Consider the following 7,623-nt stretch of genomic DNA (forward strand, 5'->3'; position numbering starts at 1 on the left):
TTATAGGCTACACTGGAGAAAGAAATGGATGGATCCTACAAGTGAGTCAAGTGGGCAAAGGGAAAATTCTGTATTAGGTTTATTCACATCTACATTCCTCAACTCAATAATCATTCAAGTGAAACAATGTTACTCTGTGCCTTATAGATGCCCAGAGTTAGAGAACTCTTCTTGGTGGCAACACAGGGTTAGAGGAACAAACGTTCTGGTTTGGACATCAGCCTATAGTGGAACAAAGTAAAAATGGGTTAGAATAATTTCACCAAATTAGGTCATTCTTTTTAAGAGCTATTTCTCCATATCTTTTCCACCTAAAAGTATCTTAGAAGGGAACAGCTAGGTAGCTTGAAGATTTAGAGACAAGAGGTCCTGGGTTTAAATTTATCAAGACACCCCCTAGCTATGTGATCTTGGGCAAATCATTTAACCTCAGTTGCCTAACCCTTAATGCACTCATACCTTGGAAACAATACATAGTATTGATTCTAAGATGGAAGGTAAGTATGCCACATTTTAAGTAAGACTTTGCCAAGTTGGACATTAAATAGAGGAAAGCAATCATGATGCTGAGGAGCCTTATATGACAGTGATGGTGAACCTAAGGCATGTGTGCTAAAAGGGCACACAGAGCCCTCTGTGGGCACAGTGGCTGTCTCCCATCAGAGTTCTTTACTAGAAAGCCAGAGGGACTTGGGGTGGAGCTGTCCTCCTCCCCCTCTCCATGTACCTGAGGATATTTCTCACTTCACCCTCCCCTCTGCTTAGCAGCCCATTGGGAGCACTTCCTCCCTCCCCTGTCCGGGGTAAAAAGGGGTGCAGGGAGGGGGGGCACAGCACTCAGTCTCAGGGGGTGGAGGGAGCTAGGCCCAGTACTCCATCTCCAAAAGGTTCACCATCACTGCCATATGAGAATCAGTTCAAAGGAATTGGAAGATGATTATGCGGAGAAGACTCCCAAAACCCATTAAAATTGCTATCCCATTTGCAAACTGAATCAAGAAAGGAGAAAATCAAATTGGAAATTAATTTAAAAAGGAATTAATGGAGTTTTATTTTAAGAGAACATATAGAAACAGCAGCTAGTATAGTAAGTCATTATTTAGTAAGGTAAGGAGGTGTGGTAAGTTAAGGTAGATAGAGAAGAGTAAAGAGTTTGTGGCAGGGTTCTCAGGAATGCCTTCTATCTTGATCTTTTCCTAAGGAAAGGGGCATTTGTTTGGGCGGTTGTTGCCCTGTGCAGCCTGGGAACTAATGGTACTTTATCTATGGTAGACTGCCCACCTAGGGGGAGCAAACTGCAATCTAAATGGGATGCTAATGATATGTCAAATGCCCTGGGGCAACTTTAGGTTTGCAGACTCCTAGAAAGTAAGTGTGGAAATTGAGCACTGTTTGAACTTAGACCTGAATAACTAGGAAATTTAACCCTTTGCACTTGTTGTCCAGAGATCACCCAACTAAGGACCTATGTTACATCTAAAGATTGATGTGAGGAGTGTTCTTATAATTGTGAATCTAAGCAACTCAGACATCTTAAATGAAGGGTAGTTCTGGTCCAGTCAACTAGTTACTGTTTCCATGGTCTTATGATGATTTACAGCTACTTTTATTGATTTCAGCCCCCATCAGAATGATCCGGGCAGCTAGGTGGTTCAGTGGATAGAGAACCAGGCCTGGAGATGGGAAGTCCTGGGTTCAAGTGTAGCCTCAGACACTGTGTGACCCTGGGCAAGTCACTGAACCCCCATTGCCTAGCCCTTACCACTCTTCTGCCTTAGAAACAATACTTGGTATTGATTCTATGACGGAAGGTAAGGGCTTAAGGGGAAAAAAGGAATAATCCTGAAGGAAGATTTTTAAGACTTGATGAATATTAAACCTGCAAAAAGACATCTAACCCAGAAGATGTCATAGGTGAGTTTTTCTAATACTTCCAAGAAGTCATTTCTAAATTACATAGTTGTGCCATATAGTGGCAGCTAAATGGTAAAGCTAAATAATAGAGTGCTGGACCTCAAGTCAGGAATATTTAATTTCAAATTTTACCTCAGACACTAGCTGTGTGACCCTGGGCAAATCATTTAACTTCTGTTTGTCTTGAAAGAGGAAAAAAAAAACCAAAACCCTTTGGTGATTATCCATGTAGATAATAAGGAATGCTACTTTGCTACCCAATACAATATTCATTTGAAAACCTGCCATAGACAACATTAAAAATCAAAATTAGAACCTATCTTCCCTCATGAATATATATGCAAAAAATACTAGAGATGAATTAACAATACAGCAATACACTGAAACAATTGTTCATCATGACCAAGCAGAATCTATGCTAGAAATCTAAAATTTTGCCAACATTAGAAACACCAAAGGGAAATCCACAGCTATTTTCTCAATAGATAAAGACAAGTCCTTGGGGGGAAGAAGGTGAATCCAATATTCATTCATGATAATACTAAAAAGAGTAGGGATGGAAAGGGGTCAGTGGACTTCTTCATTATTACCATAAAGTATCACTGTAACCAAGAACCAACGATAGTAAATGCTTGTTTTCACTCTTCATATTTGAAAAAAGTATTAAAAATTCTAGAATTACAATGTTATGAAAGATTGATAAGATTAACATCAGAAATGAAGAAGCCAAACAATCATTTGCAGGTGACATGATATACCTAGAGAACCAACTCTCTTAAGAAAACTAAATATTCTTGGTAAGACTGGTTAGTAAAGTAGCAGGAAAGATTTAGACACACACACCCCCGTCCTATATAACAAAGATTTACAACTAATAAAGGCAGAAGTTTTCAAAGGTGGGAAGAAAATATAATTCTCCTTAATATGGAGAGAAAACAGTTTGCCTCTTAAATAGCTAAAAGTACTTCAAGATAGATATTTGTTATCATTAAAAAATTATAGCAAGAAAAAATAAAGATTGGTTCAATATGTTACAAATAATAGATAAAAGCACGCCATCTAAAGTTTTATGAAATATTCAAAATGCCCAAAGGCAGAGCACTCCACAATAATGAGGTCAGAAAATATGAACAGGTCATTTACACTAGAGGAAACTCAAAGGAATGATAAATTTTTGAAAGCATATAGCTTCTGCATCGTTAGGTGGCCCCGTAGATAGAGTCAGGCTTGGAGATTGTGATCCTGGGCAAGTCACTTAACCCCAGTTGCTTAGCTCTCACTGCTCTTCCTTGGCAACCAATACTTAATATCAATTCTAAAATAGAAGGTAAGGGTTTAAAAAGAAAGAAAAGCACATAATCTCCCTTTAAAAGATACAAATTAAAACAACTTTGAAAGTATCAAAGAAATGAATAAATGATTAACCACTTAATATGTGCTAAGCACTCAGTATGCAAAGAGAAAAGTAAAATAGCTCTTGCCTTTAAGGAGCTCCCATTCTAATTGGAGAGATATGTTGGGAAAGTTTCAGTTGCAAATCAGATATGTCAACTGGGTTTTGGGGAGCCCCGAGTTTACCCTGTCCCCTGAGAACTCACCCATATCAGACTGAGCAATAGACCTTAAAATACGTGACGATCCCAGCTCAGGTGGAGCTAGTTTACCTAATCAAATACTCAATCACCCTTTTAGTCTTAGAAGTTTCCCGGCTTGTATCAGAGATCCATTCCCAAGAAGACCAACAGCTGTGCAGGGACCATCCTTTTTGTATCCATTGTAGTAGACCACTCCTTGATACACCAATCTCTGGCTACAGCGTCTTTCCCAAGCCTGCTTACAACCTGTCAGTGTATGTTTGATGTCCAGAGTGCCCCAAAGGGTATAAAACATCCCCTGGTTCTGTTGTTCTTTGGAGAATCATCTCTCACGGTGCCTTCTCCCAGATACTGTCCCCAGAGTATCAGGAAGTGGGTGGCTGGTATGCCTAGGAAGGCCAAAAGACACTATCCACATTGCTATCTCCAACTTCCATATTTACAGGGAAAATACTGCCATTCTACATATCTGCTTGACTGAGAGATGGGGTTTTCCTCAAAACAGATGCTTAGTATTAATTCTAAGATAGAAGGTAAGGGTTCTTGGTTTGTTGGGTTTTTTTAATAAACCTTTACCTTCTGTCTTATAATCACTACTGTGTTTTGGGGGAGGGGAGGAAAAGAACATGATTTTTGTAAGCCTGGAAAAAATATTCTAAATTAATCAATTCAATAAAATTTTTTAAAAGGATTAAAAAAATAAAACAACAACAAAAAAGGATCACTACTGTGTATTAGTTCCAACAAAGAATGGTAAAATGGCTAGGCAATGGTGGTTGAGGGACTTACCCAGGGTTACAAAACTGGAAAGTGTCTGAGGTCAGATTTGAACCTAAGACCTCCCATTTCTAGGCCTGGCTCTCAATCCACCGAGTCACCCAGCTGCCCCCAACAGCTCTTTCTCTGGAGGCAGATAGCCTTGTTCCTTCTGGGTCTTGTTCCTTCAGGATCTACTAGGTTCTTGTGTCTCTAATATTCTAGCCTACCCTACCCCCATTCTTCTTCAATCTTTCCTTCTTCTACTGAGTGCTTTTCTGACTTGCGTCAGCTCCTTCTTTAAAAAGCTTTCCTTTGGGGGGCATCTAGGAGGCTCAGTGGTTAGAAAGCCATGCCTGGAGATAAGAGGTTCTGGGTTCAAATGTGACCTCAGATACTTCCTAGCTATGTGACCCTGCATGAGTCATTTAACCCCCATTGCCTGGTCCTTAATGCTCTTTTGCCTTAGATGCAGAGTACTGAGTCTAAGAGTGAAGGTCAGGGTTTAAAAAAAAAAAAAGCTTTCCTTTAACTTTACTGTGCTATCCATCTACTATCCCATCTCTCTTCCCTTTCATGGATAAACTTACTGAAAACAAATATCTATACCCAATGCTCCACTTCCTTACTACTACTGACTGCAATTCTTTGCAATCTGATTTCTGTCCCCAATATTCAGCTGAAATTACTCAGTCACTTCTCAGTACTCACCAAAGACCTACTTATTGCCAAGTCCAATGGCTTTTTTTTAGATTCTTATCCTCTCTGACCTATGTTCAGCTTTTGGCAATGATGACCATCCCCTTCTACAAGATAGCCCCACTTCCCTTGCCTTCAGAGACCCCCTTCATTCCCCCTACCTCTCTGTTTCATCCTTTATCTTGTATATACTATCTCCTCTCCGGGTTTTTGTGATAATGACCTCTGTTAGTTCATCTCTTACCTTTCTAAGTACTCAGTCTTATTTTCTGGAATTTTATTTTTGTCACACTCCCTGCTGTGAATATCTTAGAACTCAGTCACAGGATTTCATGTTTTCTCTACTGTCTTTTTTGGTAATCTCATCAGTTCCCTTGAATTCAGTGATCATCTTAATGAAAATGATTACCAATCTATGTACATCCCTAGTGTTGTGAGCTACATTCCTTCTTCAGCTGCCTATTGGATATTTTGAGCTGGGTGTCCCCTAAACTCTCAATCTCAACAGGTCCAAAATAGAACTAATTGTTTCCCCAAAACTAAGCCTTCTTCTGAATTTCTGTATTGCTATTAAAAGGACTATAATTCTCCCAGATCTACCACACCTGGCATTCACCACAACTCCTCACTCTCCCTCACCTCAACATATCCAAGCAGTTGCCAAATCTTGTTTCTACCTTTATCTCTTGTCTAGGTCTCCTTCTCTTTACTTATTCAGCTCCCATCCAAGTTCTCATCACCTCTTTCTCAGACTAATGCATTCACCCTCTTAATCTCCCTGCCTTAAAGCCTCTTCCTATTCCAATCCATCCCCCACAAAGTAGCCAGAGTTGTTTTCGTAAAAGTAGTTCTGATCATGTCGTACATCCCCCACTCCTCAGCTCATTACTTCCAATATCAAACTTAACTTAAGTCCTCTATTTGACATTTAGAGCTCTTTACAATCCAGCTCCTTTCTACATTTCTGGTCTTCTCACACTTTACTGCTCTATTTGCACTCTATAATCTAGCTATACTGGTCTACTTTCTATTCCATCTCTCATCTCCTGTACATTTGCATTGACTATGCCCTGTGCCTGGAACTCTTTCCCTCCTCACTTTTCCCTCTTGAAAATCCTGACTCCTTTTGAGACTCAACTCTCCAAAAGATGCCTTACTAGTTTCCCAAGCCACATGAGCTATTCTTTAAAGCAGTGATAGCAAACCTGTAGTATACATGCCAAAAAGGGCATGCAGAGTTCTCTCTGTGAACATGCCTACAGAGGAACTCAGGGAAGAGCTGTTCTCCACCTCTCCATGGGATTGAGGACATTCCTCACTTCACCTGCCCTTCTGCCCAGCAGTTCAATAGGAGTGCTTCCTCCCTCTCCTATCTGGGGTAAAGGGGGGGAGAGGGCTTGGCACTGTCTCTAAAAGGTTTGCCATCACTGCTCTAAAGCTACCTTCCTTCTACTCAGTGTTTACCACATACTCTTACTTATTAACATATTATCTCCTCCATTAATATGTAAGTAACTTGAGGACAGGGACAGTTCTGGGTGGTTTTGCTTTTCTTTGTCTCCCCAGAACTTAGCACAGTTTCTGGATCATCTTAAGAACTTAAAAAATGTTCGTTGATTTATTGATTAGTTACTTATTCTTTTCAAAACCCAGTGTCTGTCACCAGTTTTCTGCTCTTTGTATGACTGCTGTCATTACAATTGAGGTGCATTATACACAAGACACTTGAGAAATGTTTGGTGAATGAATGAACCAATCAATCAAATATCATTTATTAAGAAGTTAGACATTAGGGAACAGCTAGTTGGCCCAGTGAATAGAATGCTAGGCTTGGACTTAGAAGGGTTTGGGTTCAAATGTGGCCTCAGATACTATCTAGATGTATGAGCCTGGGAAAGTCACTAAATCTCTTTTGCCTAGTCCTTGCTTTCTTTTACTAAGACAGAAAGTGAGGATTTTGTTGCGTTTTGTTTTTTTAAAAAAAGAAGAAAAAGTTAGGCATTAGGGATCCAAAAGGGAATAATCTCTTTCTTCAAGTTTTTTTTCTTCAAGGTTACTTTCTTCAAGGAGTTTATATTCTGTCTAGGAAAACAATGTGCACATATATAGCTATATACAAAACACAAACCAAGCACAAGGTAACTTCTGTGGGGCAGAGGATAAAGCACTAGTAGCTGAAGTGTTCCAAAAAGGCTTATATAAAAGGTGATACTTAAGCAGCAAGGGCCACTAGGTGGTGGGTGCAATGGCTAAAGTGTAGGCCTGGGAGTCAAGAAGACATCTTCCTGAGTTCAAATCCAGCCTCAGACATTTACCAGCTGTGTGTCCCTGGGTAAGTCACTTAACCTGTTGCCCTTTTTTTAAACTTTTTTTTTTGGCTAGAAGGAGGTCAATGGTGGCAAAATACTGCAGAGAAGTGAAGAAGGATGGAAACTGAGAAAAAAAACAAAAACTGTTGTAGTTAAAAGTGTACCGGACCATTCTGGAGGGCAATCTGGAACTATGTCCACAGGGCGATAAAAGACTGTCTGGCCTTTGATCCAGCTATAGCATTGCTGGTCTGTATTCCAAAGAGATAATAAGGAAAAAGACTTGTATAAAAATATTCATAGCTGCACTCTTTGTGGTGGCAAAAAAATTGGAAAATGAGGGGATGCCC

Source organism: Monodelphis domestica, chromosome 1, assembly GCF_027887165.1.
Source record: "Monodelphis domestica isolate mMonDom1 chromosome 1, mMonDom1.pri, whole genome shotgun sequence".
NCBI classification, from domain to species: Eukaryota; Metazoa; Chordata; class Mammalia; order Didelphimorphia; family Didelphidae; genus Monodelphis; species Monodelphis domestica.